The sequence below is a fragment of the Gymnoscopelus braueri genome, assembly GCF_963280865.1.
Source record: "Gymnoscopelus braueri genome assembly, chromosome: 6".
Classification (NCBI taxonomy): Eukaryota; Metazoa; Chordata; class Actinopteri; order Myctophiformes; family Myctophidae; genus Gymnoscopelus; species Gymnoscopelus braueri.
The window spans coordinates 13,999,477-14,019,766 of record NC_137607.1 but is presented as its reverse complement, the minus strand read 5'-3'; the positions used below and the strand labels follow the sequence as shown (position 1 = coordinate 14,019,766).

At 41.3% G+C, this 20,290-nt stretch overlaps 1 protein-coding gene across 2 annotated transcripts in view; it reads left to right on the top strand.

Annotated features, from left to right (window-relative positions):
* The first annotated feature begins 422 nt into the window (after positions 1-422).
* The window catches only part of LOC308086697 (AP-1 complex subunit sigma-2-like), a 48,378-nt gene continuing 28,510 nt past the window's right edge, over positions 423-20,290 (top strand). For both annotated transcript variants that reach the window (XM_080430343.1, XM_080430345.1), the window contains exon 1: positions 423-497. The gene's annotated coding sequence lies outside the window, so the exon portion shown is untranslated. The remainder of the gene's footprint in view (positions 498-20,290) is intronic.

Sequence of the window (20,290 nt, the reverse complement as noted above, 5' to 3'; positions counted from 1 at the left end):
AAATCTACTTAGTTACTTTACACCACTGAATATCAATGTTTGGGTGTGTGTGAGTTGTGACAAGTGACTTTGTTCCAAATACGTCACAATTAAATTATGTTTTATTTGTTGTTTAGTTTGTTTCAAACAATATTATATTATATTGATGTTTTTTAATTATAAACAATATGATATTATATTGATACGGACATACATATGGTTACTTTATTATAAACAATATTATATTACATTGATTCGGTTTAACTTTGAATCATCCTCAAAAGTAGCCGTTGTGATTGACGTGCAAAACAGCCAATCACAATCGGGCAATCGACGCAAAGCATACTGGTAAGGCGGGGCCAACGGGACGCTGCAGCCAATGAACACTCTCGTACGGCTGCTCCAGTGACCAATGAGCTGCTTTTGTGTGTGTGTGTGTGTGTGTGTGTGTGTGTGTGTGTGTGTGTGTGTCTCAGAACAACCAGTAGAGTCAGACTGTGTGATTGTAACACTTCACGGTAAGTTGTTTTAACATGTTGTGGTGTGTGTGTGTGTGTGTGTGTGTGTGTGTTACTGTTAGTGTGTAGCTGCTGCTGGGTGTTTGTTATTAATGACAGAGCAGGTGAAAGGTGGAGCTAAGACTGTCGTAGATCTACGAGAGCCTTTATCTAAAGCTAGGTCTAATATTCTATAAAGTCTATATTTATAGAATAGACTACTAGTTAGTTGTTAGGTCTAATAGAAGTTTTACCGTCGTTGAGAGGAAACGTTCATTGATGTGTTTACGTTGATGGTGGTGAATGGTTTCATTCTGCATGTTGTGTCTGTCTGTCTGTCTGTGACTGTATGTCTGTGTCTGTGTGTCTCTCTGTCTGTCTGTGACTATGTCTGTGACTGTCATTGTCTGTCTCTGTCTGTCTGTCTAAGGTGTTTCTGCACATGTCATACATAACAGGGCAGGCTCAGCTGTCAGGCTAGATAAGTGGTTCTCAAACATTTTCATGTCAAGGACCTGCTGTTAACAACTATAGGCTGCTATAATATCTACTAGTCATAATTCATAAACTACCAGCTCAGTGGCCTCAGAGGTCAAGGTTCGATTCCCCCCCAGCATCAAGGGTTGGATTTGGGGTACCTGTGACATACTAGCATCATGTCCAGGGGGTTTACATGTGCATCAAGCTGCCTCACGCTACAGAAACACCAGATAGGCTCCTGCCCTGCTTTGGGCCACATGGCTCGGCAAGGCTTACTCACTTTATATATATATATATATATATATATATTATATTATATTATATTATATTATATTATATTATATTATATTATATTATATTATATTATATTATATTATATTATAATAAAGCTACAGTATATTTGTCATTTCCCCTGTTCTTGAACATGGTCATAGTGTTTCTCTCTGTCACCACATCCTTCTGTGTCTACAGGTCAGACCGGCGAAAACACAATCCCCACAGCCTGAGGCCAGGTGGGTCTCCACTGTCATGGCTGCTACAGTGTAGTTCTGGTGTGGTCTGTCTGCTACGTGGAGGCATGGCTGCACCCATCATCTCTCAGCCTGGTGCAGGTGATGCTGGAGGCGGCTGCTGGTTTTCACAGGGGCTGTGGATGTGTCTCCTTGTCTCAGTCACAGTGAGGTGAGTCCAGTGTCATGCAGTGGTGTTACTCAAATACTGTACTTAAGTACAATTTTGAGGGATTTTTACTTTGCTGGAGTATTTCCAATTTTCAGTACTTTTATTTCTACTCCACTACATCTCAAAGGCAAATATTGTACTTTTACTCCACTATAATTATTGGACAACTTACAAGGTACTAGTTACTTTGTAGATGTAGATTATTATTACAAAACATGAATCACTTCAGCCCTACAGTATATACATTTTGGCCATTTGAAAATAATTTCTACAAGCTCACAACTCATTGTGAGATTGTAGATCTGCTATTTTCTAAAGATTTTCATACATTTTATACATTTGAAAACTCGGGAAATGTGACATTCTGCATAATGAGTACTTTATACTTTCTATTTTAATTACGTTATTTTGATACCAATATTTTTGTACTTTTACTCAAGTACCTTTTGAATTCCGGACTTTTACTTGTAACGGAGTATTTTTACATCGCACTATTGATACTTTTACTTAGGTAAAACATTTGAGTACTTTTTCCACCACTGGTGTCATGACTCTCAGCCAGGCCCAGAGGCGGGGGCTCATTTCAAGATATAATGTGGGTCCCCACACAATCACACCCCTCACCTGACGCATTCGCTCAGTACTGGATCAATCTTGACAAGCAGCTTCGCCAGACCATTAAAGTTACCTATTTGGTTCATGTAGGGTGAAATTATGACCACAGAAAGCAAGGTTTTGTTCTGCAAGATAACCGACTATGCCAATTAACCTTCATGTCATTATTCCAGTGTTTTGTTTCGTCCATACATTCACATTTCTTGGTACTGTAAGTGCTGTTAATGGCATTGAGAGAGAAGAGAAAAGTAATGTTATTTATTTGAATAATGCCTTTCACTGTATATTGGGCATTGCTTTCTGAGAGCGACAAATGCACTCTGTAAAAGTTGCTGATGGGAACAGTTCTGCACACATCTCTGCATGCAGTGACGCACGTTTGCGGACACACATCTGGTGGGTTTGGGAGGCCCTTCAGTCGGTGCTCCCGGCGGGGACCATTTCGACAGCTAAGGCAGTCTTTGCTCTCAGCTCAGGTCATTAAACTCAGCACGTCAAAATATGATGTTGTAAATACAACAATATAAAGTACTTCCATTAATGTTTTTTTTATGGTAGGATCTAAATATTAGTGGAACAAAACAAAGAGGCATTCACAGTTTTAAGGAGCAGTTCAATAGACCAGTTTGTGCAAAAGCTTTATGCAGCTTGCTTCACAATAAATGTTCTTAAAATACCTCTGCACTATGTGAAGTATGTCCTAGTAATACATTAAAGACTACCGTAATAGCTGACATGCAGTTGCCAGCATTTATATTGACATTTTAAGAAAAAGGAATGTACCGTTCCCGTCAGTGCCTGAAATGATAGTGATTTAGGTTGTATTCTATACCTACCGCCCAGCCCTACTTGAGCGTGTTGTGACGTGGTGTGATTTGCAGAATGAAGTTATGGGGGTCAGCGTTGTGTTATGGGGGTCAGTATATTTGTCATTTCCCCTGTTCTTGAACATCGTCATAGTGTTTCTCTCTGTCACCACATCCTTCTGTGTCTGCAGGTCAGACGGTGAAAACACAATCCCCACAGCCTGAGGCCAGGTGGGTCTCCACTGTCATGGCTGCTACAGTGTAGGTCTGGTGTGGTCTGTCTGCTACGTGGAGGCATGGCTGCACCCATCATCTCTCAGCCTGGTGCAGGTGATGCTGGAGGCGGCTGCTGGTTTTCACAGGGGCTGTGGATGTGTCTCCTTGTCTCAGTCACAGTGAGGTGAGTCCAGTGTCATGCAGTGGTGTAAAGTAACAAGTACATTTACTCAAATACTGTACTTAAGTATAATTTTGAGGGATTTTTACTTTGCTGGAGTATTTCCAATTTTCAGTACTTTTATTTCTACTCCACTACACCTCAAAGGCAAAATATTGTACTTTTACTCCACTACAATTATTGGACAACTTACAAGGTACTAGTTACTTTGTAGATTTAGATTATTATTACAAAACATGCATGAACTACTTCAGCCCTATATACATTTTGGCCATTTGAAAGTAGGCGATGTACAAGCTCACAATGCGACGCATTGTGAGCTTGTAGATCTGCTATTTTCTATTTGCCAGACCCAGGGGGTCGGCCTACATGAGGCTTTGTCTGTCCCTCCTTTCCTCCCGGTCAACGTTTTTCCTCCTGGTTCAATGTTTTTCCTCCTGGTTCAACGTTTTTCCTCCTGGTTCAACGTTTTTCCTCCCGGTCTGTCCCTCTTTTTGATTGGCCAAGCTTAGCGTGACGTAGTGCTCTGATCTTCAGATGCCAGACCCAGGAATTTATTCTGGGTCTAGCAGAACCAGGTCTCCTGGTCTTGTTTATACATTTGAAAAGATTTTTATACATTTGAAAATTCGGGAAATGTGACATTCTGCATAATGAGTACTTATACTTTCTATTTTAATTACATTATTTTGATACCAATATTTTTGTACTTTTACTCAAGTACGTTTCGAATTCCGGACTTTTTAGTATTTCTACATCGGAGTATTGATACTTTTACTTAAGTAAAACATTTGAGTACTTTTTCCACCACTGGTGTCATGACTCTCAGCCAGGCCCAGAGGCGGGGGCTCATTTCAAGATATAATGTGGGTCCCCACACAATCACACCCCTCACCTGACGTATTCGCTCAGTACTGGATCAATCTTGACGAGCAGCTTCGCCAGACCATTAAAGTTACCTATTTGGTTCATGTAGGGTGAAATTATGACCACAGAAAGTAAGGTTTTGTTCTGCAAGATAACCGACTATGCCAATTAACCTTCATGTCATTATTCCAGTGTTTTGTTTCGTCCATACATTCACATTTCTTGGTACTGTAAGTGCTGTTAATGGCATTGAGAGAGAAGAGAAAAGTAATCTGTTATTTATTTGAATAATGCCTTTCACTGTATATTGGGCTCTGCTTTCTGAGAGCGACAAATGCACTCTGTAAAAGTTGCTGGTGGGAACAGTTCTGCACACATCTCTGCACGCAGTGACGCACGTTTGTGGACACACATCTGGTGGGTTTGGGAGGCCCTTCAGTCGGTGCTCCCAGCGGGGACCATTTCGACAGCTAAGGCAGTCTTTGCTCTCAGCTCAGGTCATTAAACTCAGCACGTCAAAATATGATGTTGTAAATACAACAATATAAAGTACTTCCATTAATGTTTTTTTTTATGGTAGGATCTTAATATTAGTGGAACAAAACAAAGAGGCATTCACAGTTTTAAGGAGCAGTTCAATAGACCAGTTTGTGCAAAAGCTTTATGCAGCTTGATTCACAATAAATGTTCTTAAAATACCTCTGTACTATGTGGAGTATGTCCTGGTAATACATTAAAGACTACCGTAATAGCTGACATGCAGTTGCCAGCATTTATATTGACAGTTTAAGAAAAAGGAATGTACCGTTCCCGTCAATCCCTGAAATGATAGTGAATTAGGTTGTATTCCATACTTACCGCCCAGCCCTACTTGAGCGTGTGGTGACGTGGTGTGATTTGCAGAATGAAGTTATGGGGGTCAGCGTTGTGATGTTCATCAGCATACTCAAAAAGAATTACTAAAGAATCTATCTATACAGATTTCAGTATAGGATTTTAGTTTCTTGCTTGTGCCTGTTTTACTATTAACCCATTCAATCCGGGAACGCATCTGTGTCATTTTAAGATTTCTTTTGCTATTCAAAAATAGCAGATATACAAGCTCATAGTGCGGCACCGAGTGCCGCGCAATGAGCTTGTAGATTTGTTTTAATCGTAAAAATGTGTGCACACCTTTGAATATATATTTTTTAAAGCGAACATTTTTAACTCTTACAACTTCTGGGGGTCCCTGGAACAAAATATTTCGAGATGGGGGTCCATGGCCAAATACATATAATTTTTTAGAACCACTGATATATATAGCAACATAAGTTTTTTCAAAAAACTGTTAGGATTTAGAAGACATTTGTAGATAACTTTCACTTTAAAAATATATATATTCAAAGACTCAAGATTTTTCAAAGAAATAGCAGATCTACAAGCTCATAGCATGGCACTCGGTGCCGTGCAATGAGCTTGTATATCTGCTATTTTTGAATAGCCCAAAGAAATCTAAAAATGACAGAGATGCGTTCCCGGTTTGAATGGGTTAACGCTCTGCGTTTCAAATGGTGTAGCTGAGGGTCCCAGATTTAGATTATTTGACCGTGGGGGCTAATGCATAGTTTGCTATGTTTTATATTTCAGGTTTGTTACAGAGAGTTCAACAGAGTGGTGGGGATGCACTTGACCCTTTCTCCCCAAGACTGACGGACCTCTTTGAGGAAGAAGAAAGATGTTTAGCTGAGCTTCTATGTCAGACTAAGGTGGGTTGACTACAAATATGTCATTAAAATGTCTTGTCCTTGGGGGCCCTCTGGTGGCCAAATGGTATCCCATTTGTTCAAATGTGAGAGAGGCAAATTCTGGCATCACTTCTGATGATGCTGCATGACTTTCACAGTTGATTTGCTTCAGTCATTTTATCTTTTCTGGGAAAAATAAAGACTGCATTGAGCAAAACACATCACCAAGAAACTAACATTACAGCAAATGTAATGCCGCAGAGTTACTGTTTCTGTGAACCTGTGAGCTGCACAGGGCTAACAAGGTAACAACATCACACCTGATGCAGTCAGCAGCATGATGCTGCAGTTGTTGTTATTCATTGGATTTATTACATTCATTGGAATTTGTTTTTTTGTTACAAGTTTTACCTTTTTGGCCTGTTTGTTGTGTGTGAGAAATGACATGTTTGTTTTGTTTTATTCTTCTTTTGTTTTTTGTAACTGACGGTTCCCTATATTAAGTTATGTGTTGTGTAGTTTCTATATGTATTTCACCTTCATATGTTTCAGATTATGAGTTATGGTTATGAGTTGTGTTTGCTTTGCCCTTCTAATTGTTGTTTCTATTTGGTTCCTAGGACTTGGGGAGCAGAGTGATGAAGGTCATCAGGCTAATTGGGGAGCACCGGGGCCCGGGTGCTCACACGGGGCCGTACCTATGTTCCCCAGGTTCTATGTTCCCCAGGTTCTATGTTCCCCGCTTTCCTAGGAGAGCGGGGAATATAGGACCTAACCTAAACCTAACCCTAACCATAACCTTAGTGGGGGAACATAGGTCCGGGGAACATAGGTATGACCCCGCTCACACCCCTTTAAAAAGCCTGCTCCCCAGTCCTTTGGCAGATCCCTGACTTTTGCACATCCCTTGCCTGCACTCCTTCCATTTGATAATGCATACAACAGCACTCGCACCCACACTACACCATCCACTCATCCATACACGCATTACATTACTGACTTTACTGTTTCCCACACTTCACCTGTTTACTTCTAGTCTGTTTGATTTAAAAAATAAACACTAAAGTTACTTTTTACACTGCGTCTCCCTTGTTTTTGTTCCCTGGCACCCCTAGGCAGGGTCATAACATAACAATATTGATTTTGAGAATATTGTAAATGTTTAATAGAATGATGCAGAAATGCTTTAATAATCAACTCAATCCCAAGACACACCTGGACTTGACTCACAGCACAAGTTAGTCTAACTACTGTTCCTACTGTCTCCAGCTCCACAGCCCAGAGAAATGACCCAGTTCACAACATGGTTGCAAATGTTGCACAATGAATGTGTTGCACTGAGGAAGACTTTGATGTTCTTCACACACTGTCCATTCAGTTCTTACACATCTACTCCTTTAGTTTACAAGGTCAAGCCACAGTCCCACATAACTGTATAATACCCACAACACACTGGTTGAAAGTTACATAAAGTGATGTGTCTGTAAGCTTGTAGATTGGCAAAACGATTTAGTGTAGAGAGGAAAAAATTAGGTGGCCAAGGATAGAGCCTTGAGGGACCTCAGTCAAAGTAATTGTATAGACTCTATAAGTGAGTAAACAATATTGGGATGAGCATCTAAGTGTTCTTTCTTTGCACAAATATTACCATTTCCATTTTGTTTTTAACTTGATTAATTGTGATCACTTGTCCTAATAATATTAATAATAAACAATAATAACTAGGTTCAAATAAGGTGCCCCTCCAGAGTTTATTCAAAGGTCAAGCCGCAGTCCTGCATAACTATGTGTAAAGTTACATGTTGAAAGTTACACAAAGACACTGGAATACACTGGTTATACAAAACATTAAGTACAAGACACCAACCTGATGCTTGGGGACATTCAGCAAACATAGCATTCTGCTCACAACACAATTCGATGCGCTGTAAGCTTGTAGATAGTTCTATATTAGCCGATCTACAAGCTCACGATGTGATGCATTTGTGAGCTTGTAGACTGGCTTGTAGATCGGCAAAGCGATTTAGTGTAAAGGGAAAATGGTGGCCAAGGATAGAGCCTTGGGGGACCCCAGTCAAAGTATATACTGTATACATCATTAAACAATATTGGGATGAGCATCTGAGTGTTCTTTCTTTGCACACATTTTACCATTTTCATTTTGTTTTTAATTTGAAAAATTTTGATTATGATACCCAGTACCTGACAAATCACTTTTCCTAATAATGATGATGATAATAATAATAATAAAGGTAATAATAATAATAATAATAACTAGGTTCAAAGAAGGTGCCCTTCCAGAGTAGAGTAAACAGCACTTTGTTAAGACTCAAACCAGTGAATTTGAAATCAATATTTAGTGAATATATGCAACACTGTAATGTGACGCTTTGGTCAAAGATCTTTAACAGGCATATAGTGAAGAACAAACAATGAATGACATTTTAAAAGTTTTATTTTTGTACAAAGTAAGAAATTCAGAATTCAGAAATCACATTGTAAAAAGTATATATATATCTTTTTAAATAAACAACAAAGGACAATACAAAATTGGAATCATTAATGAAACAGCAGGTCCGTTTTGGTCCATTAGAACACTCTTTGCGGTTAAATTAAGGACTTTACTGTGTAGAATACTAAAACACATGAGGTTATAGCACAGTGTCTTCCGTTTTGTCTCCCGTTGGTCCCTGTTATCGTCAATGCCCACTGGCCTCAACTTACTCTGCTACAAGTTGAGACGCCTGTACCCGCAAAGCTATTCCACCTGAACAGTGGTGTTTTGGGGCGCTGAAGACGAAGAGATTGACTCACCCTCAGGTGCGTCATGTCCTGCATCACCTCCCTAGTGTTCTTAATCCACTCATGTTTTGCTTCCATATTGGATGCCTTGAGTACAGTCGTCTTGTTGTGAGAGGTGGGTTTCCTTCCTACCAACAGAGCAAACTTACAGGGGTCCCCTTCAATGTGCTCTGTCACCTGTAACAACTCTGAGGTCAGTAATTTATTCTTGTACCGGTACTTTGTGTTGCCAGCGGAGTCTTTGATCTCCTTGCTGAAGACCAGCGATTTCTCAAACAGGAACAGGTGGCGGTTGTGAACCTTCTGAATGAAAGAGCTGGGGTTCCACACCTGTAAACTGGCCTGGAGGATCAAGTTCCCCTGGACATCCAGGTTCTCATGGAAACCCTCCAACATGGCGATGTGCATGGCATCATTGACTCCCCTAAGAACATTCTGCATCACCTGCACAGCAGCCTTCATCTCTTCCTTCTTCCCCTCCTCACAGCAAGATAACAAGTCCTTAAGCAGGAGCAGGTACTTGGTGATTCTCTGTACAGGTTTGATGAGGTGGGATTTGATAGTGTTTGCCCGATCAAGACCGCGTCTCTTCTGGATGTTGCCAAAGAAGGTTACAACAGGTTCTGTTATGAGTCGATTAGAGTCAGGTGTGTTCTTGCAGTAGTTCTCATACACGTGGAACTTCTCAGCCCATGTGACAAAGCAGTGTCCCACGTGCTCTGGTAGCTCACAGTCGACCAAGTCCTTCAGGAAATGATTGCTGTGGAACTCGTAGATCTCCTGTATGTTTCCAAAGATGATGTGTTCCTTGTTGAGGATGACTGCAGGTATCTCCTCCGTTCCACTGGTCATCTCCCCCAGGTACGTCTCCAGACATTCACGTAGATCTCTGAGGTAGGCTTGCTCTGTCTGCAACAACTCAGCCATGATGTACTCTCTTTTCTGGGCTCGCCTACTCCCCTTCTCCTCCATGTTGACCTTGTGGTTGTGGTCAGGCTGCTCATGTACCTGCAACAACTCAATCATGATAGGCAATGATGATGACTTCTGGTGGTCCTGTGCATCTGTCAGGCTGGTCGGGATGTACTTGATGATTCGTGCGTGTGGCCGCAGCATCACTCGCTCTCTGCTGATGGCGCTGCGCTCTAGCATGGACTGAACACATGCAAGCAACAGCTGGGTGCGGGTGCTGTTCATCTGCTCGCACTGCTGCAGCAGCTCCTCCCAGGCAGGTATCCAGGTTAACCTCCTCCATGCCATGATCACGGAACCATTGCACTTGTTGTAGGTGGCTGTGGTAGTGATGGGGCTCCTGGTAGACTGTAATGTACAGATGGACTCCATCACACTTGACTCCTGGACGCTCATCTCCATCATTAATGAGGTTATGGGTTCATTGGCTTGTGACCCGCGGTCTTTTAAAGGCCAAATCTATCAACTAAACCTAAAAACCATGGTAACGCCTCTCAGCGCGAGGCACCGTCAACCACGCTACGTCACGGTCAAGTGGAGACACGCCCACCCAGCGCCGTCAACAACGCTACGTCACGGTCAAGTGGAGCCACGCCCACCCAGCACCATCAACAACGCAACGTCACGGACAAGTGGAGACACGCCCACTCAGCTTTAAGCTGGGAACTAAAAACAGTCACAACGTGATGTCAGCGTTTATCTAAGTAGGCTAACAGGTAGGCTTACAGTCTTTACTTTAACTTAAATGATTATAGCTTTTTCGCTGATTGAAATGTATTTAACATGTTTTCTCTGGGATTTGTATTATATTAACTCAACCTAAATCCAGGAGAACGTTAGTTAGCCGCAAGCTAATTGTGGCTAACCGCTGCTGAGTGACTCAGTGACGTTACTTACTTCGGGTCAACTCACTGCCTAGAAGTAGTGGTGGAAAGTACCTAAGTACATTTACTTAAGTACTGTACTGGAGTATTTCCAATTGTCAGAACTTTTACTTCTACTCCACTACATCTCAGAGGCAAATATTGTACTTTTACTCCACACAACTCTCGTAGACGTATTTATGATTCTGACGTTTTCAATCTACGAGAGTTGTAGGGTTCACGCCCCATGGAGACAGGGACTTTCTGCACTATGCCCCGTAGACACTCCAAACATGTACAAATTGAAAGTAAAGGTGCTTACCCCCACGTCCCAAATGTTAACTGTCGCTACGTGGTAGTAGTTTAATGTAATAATCCATATCTTTCAATAAAGAAGTGTTTTAATGCTGTCTGTGGCCGAACGCCATTTTTTCACCCTCGTTTACTTCCTTTTTACATTTAGTGTAATTCGAGGTTTCACCGGATGCGCCCCGTGAATACCGCCCATTGGGAACTTCCGACAGAATCGGCCACAGACGGCATTAAAACACTTTATTGAAAGATATGGATTATTACATCAAACTACTACCGCGTAGAGACAGTTAACATTTGGGGCTTGGGGGTAAGCACCTTTATTTTCAATTTGTACATGTTTGGAGTGTCTACGGGGCATAGTGCAGAAAGTTCCTGTCTCCATGGGGCGTGAACCCTACAACTCTCGTAGATTGAAAACGTCAGAATCATAAATACGTCTACGAGAATTGTATTCTACAGCTACTCCACTACAATTATTTGACAACTTTAGCTACTAGTTACTTTGTAGATTTTGATTATTGTTACAAAACATACATTAACCACTTCAGCTCTGCATTTCGGCCATGTGAAAATAGAAGATCTACAAGATCACATGAGCTTGTAGATCTGCTATGTAGATCTGCTATTTTCAAAAGATGTTCGTACATGATGTTATACATTTGAAAACTGTGAAATGGGACATTCTGCATAATGAGTACTTTTACTTTTGGTATTTTGGGTACTTTTGGTATTTCTGAATTCCGGACTTTTGTAGCTCTGGTCCATAGAGTTAGGAGTTCTCCTTAACTAACTTTAGAGCCTTTGCCTTCATACCCGCGGTAGCGCACTGGCCTCGTCTTTAATACAAATAAAAAATACACCCTCTCTACTCACCAAAACAAAGGCGGGTTTTAAGATGTTGAAAGCCTACTCTATTTAGTGGGAACACTGTGAGCCCCCCACCTCACGTCTAAAACACACTTTTTGACCAGAAAATAAAATATTTCACCTGAAGGGAAAAAATGTTTTGGTTACTCCACTGCGCCCCCTACAGATCTGGTCAATGCAGCCATAGTGTGAAGAAATTCACATGTGTTACCAATGATACTCATGAAGGCTCTGTTCCATTCTGGTCAAACAGAGTCAGGGTGCTGATGTTGTGCATGTTGGCTCACTGGAAACACTCTGCTACACCAGTGGGTCTTAAAGTGGGGTCCAGTCCAGGGACCCTCATGGTTCCTTGAGGGGTTTCCAAATGGCCCCTTATGGGTGTGTAACCTAACGGGTCCATTTGGTTCCATTTGTACACTCTCAGAGTTGTGGGGGTCGTGGAAACCACTGTGCTACACTGAATGGAACAGAGCCTTCATTAGTATCATTGGTAACACCTGTGAAGGAAGTGATACTATGGCTGCTGTGCATAGAGCCTATTGACCAGATTTGTCCTTCCGGTGAAATATTTTATTTTCTGGTCAAAATGTGTATTTTAGACATGAGGTGGGGGGCTCAGAGTGCTCCCAGTGGGAGCCTCCCACTAACTAGTAACTAGTAGAGTAGGCTTTCAACTCCTTAAAACCATCTTTGTTTTGGTGAGTAGTAGTAAATAGCTTTGGTATAAAATAGGGCTAAAGTGGTTAATGTATGCTTTATAATGTAATCATTTATATCTGCAAAGTAACTAGTAACTAAAGTTTTCAAATAATTGTAGTGGAGTAAAAGTACAATATTTGCCTCTTAGTAGTGGAGAAAGTATAGAGAATTGGAAATACTCCAGTAAAGTAAAAGTACCTCTAAATTGTACTTAAATATAGTACTTGAGTACATGTACTTAGTTACTTTATACCACTGATTATTAATGACAGTTAACATCTGCTTCCAGTAAATGTGGACAAATTAAAAGTAGCTTAATACCATGCTCTGCTCTTCCAAAACGCATGCAGTGCTGTGCACTGATTTAAAAGTTACACAATCATACAACATGACGACATTGTAAATTGTTAAAGCTGACAGCTCTGGGGGGAATGACAGTCATTCAGAAGAACAGTAATGAATTCTGTACAAAGGTTCCCAGCTTTGTTAAACACTGTTATAGGAAGTGGCCGTGGGCAGGTTGTTTATTGCCACCAACTCACCAAGGAATGTGACAAAAGTTACACAAGTAAAAGATCAGTTAAACAGGCTGGTCACGTAGGCCTACATATTTTTCTCTTTTTTTAAATGTTATTACTAATAGTATAGATGATGTTTTTGTCTTTAAATGTCTCGATGAATTGAATACACAGGACCACAATGGAAACAAGCCCTCAGGGCTTTTTGTGTTATCCTTTTACACAGGTCACAGAGGCAAACGGAGAGGCTTGATGTGTGGATGGACAGACAGATGAAAGAAGGGGAGAGAGAGAGCTGAAGTGTAGAGAAACACAGAGGTACATAGCCTGCTACCTGCATGTCACTCAGAGTAACTTCATCTAGTTACTCTGTTTTGTTTTGCCTATTATTTTTATTTATATATATATATATATATACATTATATTTGTCATTTCCCCTGTTCTTGAACATCGTCATAGTGTTTCTCTCTGTCACCACATCCTTCTGTGTCTGCAGGTCAGACCGGTGAAAACACAATTCCCACAGCCTGAGGCCAAGTGGGTCTCCACTGTAGCACGGCTGCTACAGTGTAGTTCTGGTGTGGTCTTTCTGCTACGTGGAGGCATGGTTGCACCCATCATCTCTCAGCCCGGTGCAGGTGTTGCTGGAGGCGGCTGCAGGTTTGCACGGGGGCTGCGGATGTGTCTCCTTGTCTCAGTCACGGTGAGGTGAGTCCAGTGTCATGACTCAGCCAGAGGCGGGGGGCCTATTTCAAGATATGATGTGGGTCCCCCCACAATTAAACCCCTCACCTGACGCATTCGCTCAGTACTGGATCAATCTTGACCAGCAGCTCCATTAATGTTTTTGTTATGGTAGGATCTAAATATTAGTGGAACAAAAGAAAACAAAGAGGCATTCACAGTTTTAAGGTGCAGTTCAATAGACCAGTTGGTGCAAAAGCTTTATGCATCTTGATTCAAAATAAATGTTCTTAAAATACCTCTGTACTATGTGAAGTATGTCCTAGTAATACATTAAAGACTACCGTAATAGCTGACATGCAGTTGCCAACATTTATATTGACATTTTAAGAAAAAGGAATGTACCGTTCCCGTCAATCCCTGAAATGATAGTGAATTAGGTTTTATACCATACCTACCGCCCAGCCCTACTGGAGCGTGTGGTGACGTGGTGTGATTTGCAGAATGAAGTTATGGGGGTCAGCGTTGTGATGTTCATCAGCATACTCAAAAAGAATTACTAAAGAATCTATCTATACAGATTTCAGTATAGGATTTTAGTTTCTAGCTTGTGCCTGTTTTACTATTAACCCATTCAATCCGGGAACGCATCTGTGTCATTTTAAGATTTCTTTTGCTATTCAAAAATAGCAGATATACAAGCTCATATTGCGGCACCGAGTGCCGCGCTATGAACTTGTAGATCTGCGATCTTTTTTTTATCGTAAAAATGTGTGCACATCTTTGAATATATATTTTTTAAAGGGAACATTTTTAACTCCGTTACAACTTCTGGGGGTCCCTGGAACAAAATATTTCGAGGTGGGGGTCCACGGCCAAATACATATAATTTGAGAACCACTGATATATATATAGCAACATACGTTTTTTAAAAAAACTGTTAGGATTTAGAAGACATTTGTAGAATCCCCCCAGAAGCAACGATTTTAGTTAAAAATGTTCACTTTAAAATATATATATATTCATATATATATATTCAAAGACCCACGATTTTTCAAAGAAATAGAAGATCTACAAGCTCATAGCGTGTTACTCAGTGCTGTGCAATGAGCTTGTATATCTGCTATTTTTGAATAGCCCAAAGAAATCTAAAAATGACAGAGATGCGTTCCTGGTTTGAATGGGTTAACTCTCTGCGTTTCAAATGGTGTAGCTGAGGGTCACAGATGTAGATTATTTGACCATGGGGGCTAATGCATAGTTTGCTATGTTTTATATGTCAGGTTTGTTACAGAGAGTTCAACAGAGTGGTGGGGATGCACTTGACCCTTTCTCTCCAAGACTGACGGACCTCTTTGAGGAAGAAGAAAGACGTTTAGCTGAGCTTCTATGTCAGACAAAGGTGGGTTGACTACCCCGCTCTACTCCCTCTATCTCTGTTCCTCTTGATTCTCCTTGCCTTTCCAATCTTCTTTCTTCTCGTCTCTATATTTTTCTTCTTTGCTCCCCTCTATCCTTCCTATTTTCTCCCCTTTCCTCTCCTCTGTTATTTAAAGGTAGGGTAAGTGGTATATTTTGGTTAAAACAAAAAGTGTTTTTGTTAAAAGGTTAAAGTGCTATATTCTGATAGTAATCAGTGCTATAGAGTGTTTGTTCAGTAACAGGAGTGCCTCTGTCTCTATAGCTCTTTAATAAACATAAAATACATTTTCAGGTACAGTAGGTGACAAAATGTCAGCTAATCAAAATCTCCTCGTTTCTTTGTGTCGTCACTTCCAATTTCACTTGGTTAATCTGTAGCCTGTCTGAGTTCTGAGAAATTGGTATCCTGACTTGAAAATGCATTTTCTCTTTAATAAAGAGCTAGAGAGACATGGAGACTCCTGTTACTGAACAAACACTCTATAGCAACGAGTACTATCAGAATACAGAGCTATTTAACTTATTTTTATTATTTATTTATTATTATTTTTCATTTTAAGCCATTAATGAAGACTGCCACACATTTTCAGAATCAATTAGTCAGCATTCAGTGTTCTCCAGACTTTGACTTCTATTTTAATTTAAAACCGTGTTTTAATATCTGCTCCTTAGCTGTCAAGTTACAAAAAACACTAACGGCCTATTTTATACTTTGTCTGTTCGTAAATAGCCGATGCGTGGTGAGCTTGTGCTTCTTTAAAGATTTGAAAAAATATATATACTTTTACTTTGGCACTAAGTATATTTTGATAATACCTTTGGACTTTTACTGGAGTCAAATGTTGAATTTGTATTTCTACATTGCTACTTTTACTTAAGTAACAAATCAGTGTAAAACTATCTAACTGGTATGATGATGTCCTCTCCTTGTCAATGTGTTTCTGTCTGTGTTAGGATGTAACTGTACAAGGACCTGTACTGTACATACTGTACAGACTCCAGGGAATCCTCTGTGTGGATCAGGAACATCCTCAGCTCAACCCATCCAGAGTGGGGATCGTCTTGGAAGGGAGTGTGGTGATGGATGAACTGGTCAACCTGCCTCAGGCCATCTGTCTCTGACTGATGTATGCTCTGCTACTGGACTCTACCCCAAGTGCATGAAAAACACTTGCAACTTGATTCAGCAGTTAATGCTCAGCAGCATTACCTGAAGGGGTTTCCCCCCCCTCAACTATTTAAACAGAGGTCTTCAATCTGTCTCTATTCAAATATTTCAGTTACAACCTGACTCAGGGTTGCAACAGAAGGGAGACACAGGCACAGTTAAAAGTAAATAAAATGTATTTATTTCTAAATAAACAACTGCAAACATAACATCAGTAAATATGAATGACCATCAGTGTGACAGTGTGAGGCGCGAGTGTATGTGCAGTGTAAATGTTGAAAGGTGTAAACCAAGGCAGGTTAACAAACAACCTGGGGAGAGACTGTTTTAAAGCCCTCAGAGCAATAGGCTCAGGTGCTCCAGATCAGAGCTGATGGCCTCCCAGCTCCACCTACCAGGTACCTGCATCCACAACAGACAAGCACTGGTAGACAGAGTGGGAGGGCTTCACACCCCCCTCCATAAGAACGGTGTCCCAACAGGAACACGGAAACAAGTGACCAACCTGATTAAATCAATGGATCTCAATGAGCTGATCCTCTTCTGTAGTTATGGAATTGAAGCACAAGCTTCCTCAAATGGCCACTGATAATAATAATGATCTTTACTTCCACTGTCCTCATATCACACAAGTTACAACAGTTTTCGCCAACAAATATGTAATTAAAATGTCTTGTCCTTGGGGGCCCTCTGGTGGCCAAATGGTATCCCATTTGTTCAAATGTGAGAGAGGCAAATTCTGGCATCACTTCTGATGATGCTGCATGACTTTCACAGTTGATTTTCAGTCATTTTATCTTTTCTGGAAAAATGTAGACTGCGTTGAGCAAAACGCATCACTAAGAAACTGACATTACAGCAAATATAAAGCCACAGAGTTACTGTGTCTTTGAACCTGTGAGCTGCACAGGGCTAACAGGGTAACAACATCACACCTGATGCAGTCAGCAGCATGATGCTGCAGTTGTTGTGATTCATTACATTCATTAGATTTTTTTTTTATCACCTTATATTTCACCTATATTTTTGTGTGTGAGAAATGACATGTTTGTTTTAATGTTCTGCTTTTGTTAGTTTTTTGTAACAATGATTTCTACTGTCTCCAGCTCCACAGCCCAGAGAAATGTCTCAATTCACAACAAGGTGGTTGAGCTGCAAATGTTGCACAATATGTTGCACTGAGGAAGATTTTGATGTTCTTCACACACACTGTCCATTCAGTCCTTCCACATCTACTCAGGCTTATTCAAAGGTCAAGCCTCAGTCCCACATAACTATGTATAATAAACACAACACGCCGGTTGAAAGTTACACAAAGACACTGGAATACACTGGTTATACAAAAGAATAAGTACAAGACACTAACCTGATGCTTGGGGAAATAGTACTTATTCTGTTGATAATTTATGAATTCTTATTTAACCACTTGAATCCTCAAATGGCCACTGAGGATTCATAGTGTTCCTATTCTGGGCATGTCATAAATGGCAGACATTCAGCAAACGTGCGAAAATAGACGATCTACAAGCTCACAACACGATGCAATGTGATGTGCTGTGAGGTTGTAGATCGGTTATAGATCTGTATTAGCCGATCTACAAGGTCACAATGTGATGCATTTGTGAGCAAAACCACAAAACTCTGGCCAAGGATAGAGCCTTGGGGGACCCCGATCAAAGTATATACTGTATACTGTTTAAGTCATTAAACAATATTGGGATGAGCATCTGAGTGTTCTTTCTTTGTACAAATATTACCATTTTCATTTGTTTTTAATTTGATTAATTGTGATTATGATGATACACAGTACCTTGTAAACCTGTGATGTGACAATAAACCTGATTCTGATTCTGAAAAATCACTTTTCATAATATTATCTAGGTTCAAAGAAGGTGCCCTTCCAGAGTAGAGTGAACACCTTGTTAAAGACTCCAACCAGTGAATTTGAAAATCAATATTTAGTGACTATAAGCAACACTGTAATATGACGCTTTGGTCAAAGATCTTTAACAGGCATAGTGAAGAACAAACAATGAATGACATTTTAAAAGTTTTATTTTTCATGTACAAAGTAAAACAATCTGATTTCAAAAATTACATTGTAAAAATATATATTATTTTTTAAATACAAACAATTCAAACAGAACATGAGCCAGATACCCTCCCATCCCACCCACCTCTATTATGTACACACTTATTGCAAAAATATATAACCTAAACACACTTACAAATATATATAACCTCTATAATATACAGTACACAATGATTGTAAAAATATATACTGTATAAACCTCTAACCTCTATTATATAAAGCACACAATGATTGTAAAAAAAGATATACTGTACAAACATCTATGAACTATGAACTATTGTTAAAATCATATACTTTTGTTTATTACATCACAAGGCAGCCATGAATCTTATGTTTAATGTTCAAGGAGGGGAGGTCAGTCTTCATTGTTTGCAACGAGTTCCTCATAAAAGATCCCAAAAGCTGTCATAGGAATCATCTGAGAGCAGCATCTTCAAGAAGAAGCCTGCCTGCTCCTCCATCTCCTTGATTCCCCCCCAAGGGTGTAACACCTCCACCCCCAGCTCCTCTGGCTGTTGTGGGAACAGGGTGGAGGCCTGCTGGTCCTGGTGCTGAGACACGTGGAGGTGTCCTGTACTGATGCTGCTGCACCCCACAGTCACACCAGACAGCTCACTGTAGGACTGGTGGTCGGGATGAGAGGCCTGGTTCTGGCTGCCTGGTTCTAGTTCTAGCTCTAGTTCTGTTTCTGGCTGGTTCCCCTGCAGCTTCAGCTCCACCTGGGTGGAGGTGGAGGTGGAGGTGGAGGTGGAGGTCAACGCCTCCTTCTCGCAGTAAAGGAGGACCAGCTCCTCCAAGCTGCTGCAGTTCTCCCCGAGGTCGTCATCAAAAGCGACTGATGCCACGTCAAAGTCATCCTCCTGCAGGACGTTTGTGTCATCGTGAACCTCCTCCGTCACCAGCAGGGGGGGTTCGGGCTCCAGCCGTGCCACCTTGTTGCAGCTGTTGTCACTGTCACTTATGGTGGCGAGGTGTTTGCGTTTTCTGCTGCTGGTTCTGGTACTGTGTCCTTGCAGGAGAGTGGAGAGTCCTTGCAGGACAGTGTTGTCTCCTTTCTCAGCTGCAGTGTTGTGGTCCTCCAGAAGCTGCTTGCTCTGTTTGAGATGCAGGTAGCTGGCTGCCATGTTCTTGCCCTTGTAGATGCCATCGACAAACATGTGGGCATACTCGGGGTTGACCTGCCAGTAGCCTCCTTTCCCGTACTTGTCTTTGTCCTTGCGCTCTTTCAGGAAGCACGTGTACGTCGACAGGGTGTGACGAACCGAGCTCTGCCAGATGTTCTTCTCCGCCTGTTGGTAGAACGGGAAATTGTCTGCGATCCAGTCGTAAATGTAGCACAGAGTGACTTTGGACCGTTTGGCCCGTATGGCCATGTAGATCAGAGAGGTGTACGTGTAAGGGGGTCTGGTGTTGGGGTCGGCCTTCAACAGTGAATGTTGAACGTGGTACCCAGTGCTGTGGGAGGTAGCGGGGCTAACTGGGTCTACAGGCATCAAGAGGGTGGCTGCTGTGTCCCCAGCCAGCGGGCTGGATGGAGAACCAGTGCTGGCCTGGAGGAAGCTGAAACAGCTGCTTGGAGGGTCAACAGGCCTGTTCCCTCGCTCTGGAAGGTCTGCAGTGGGAACCCTGTTCCATCGCTCTAGAGGATCTGCAGTAGGAACCCTGGTCCATCTCTGTGGAGGGTCTGCCTTTGGAACTGACATGCTGTGCAGCCAGTGGAGGCTGGTCAAACTGTCATCAAATGGAGACAACATTGTTGCACTTGCCATGTTCTCAGGTGAGTGTGCAGGAAAGACTAGTTTATATGGCGTTTATTCTAATTTTTATAACAAGTCT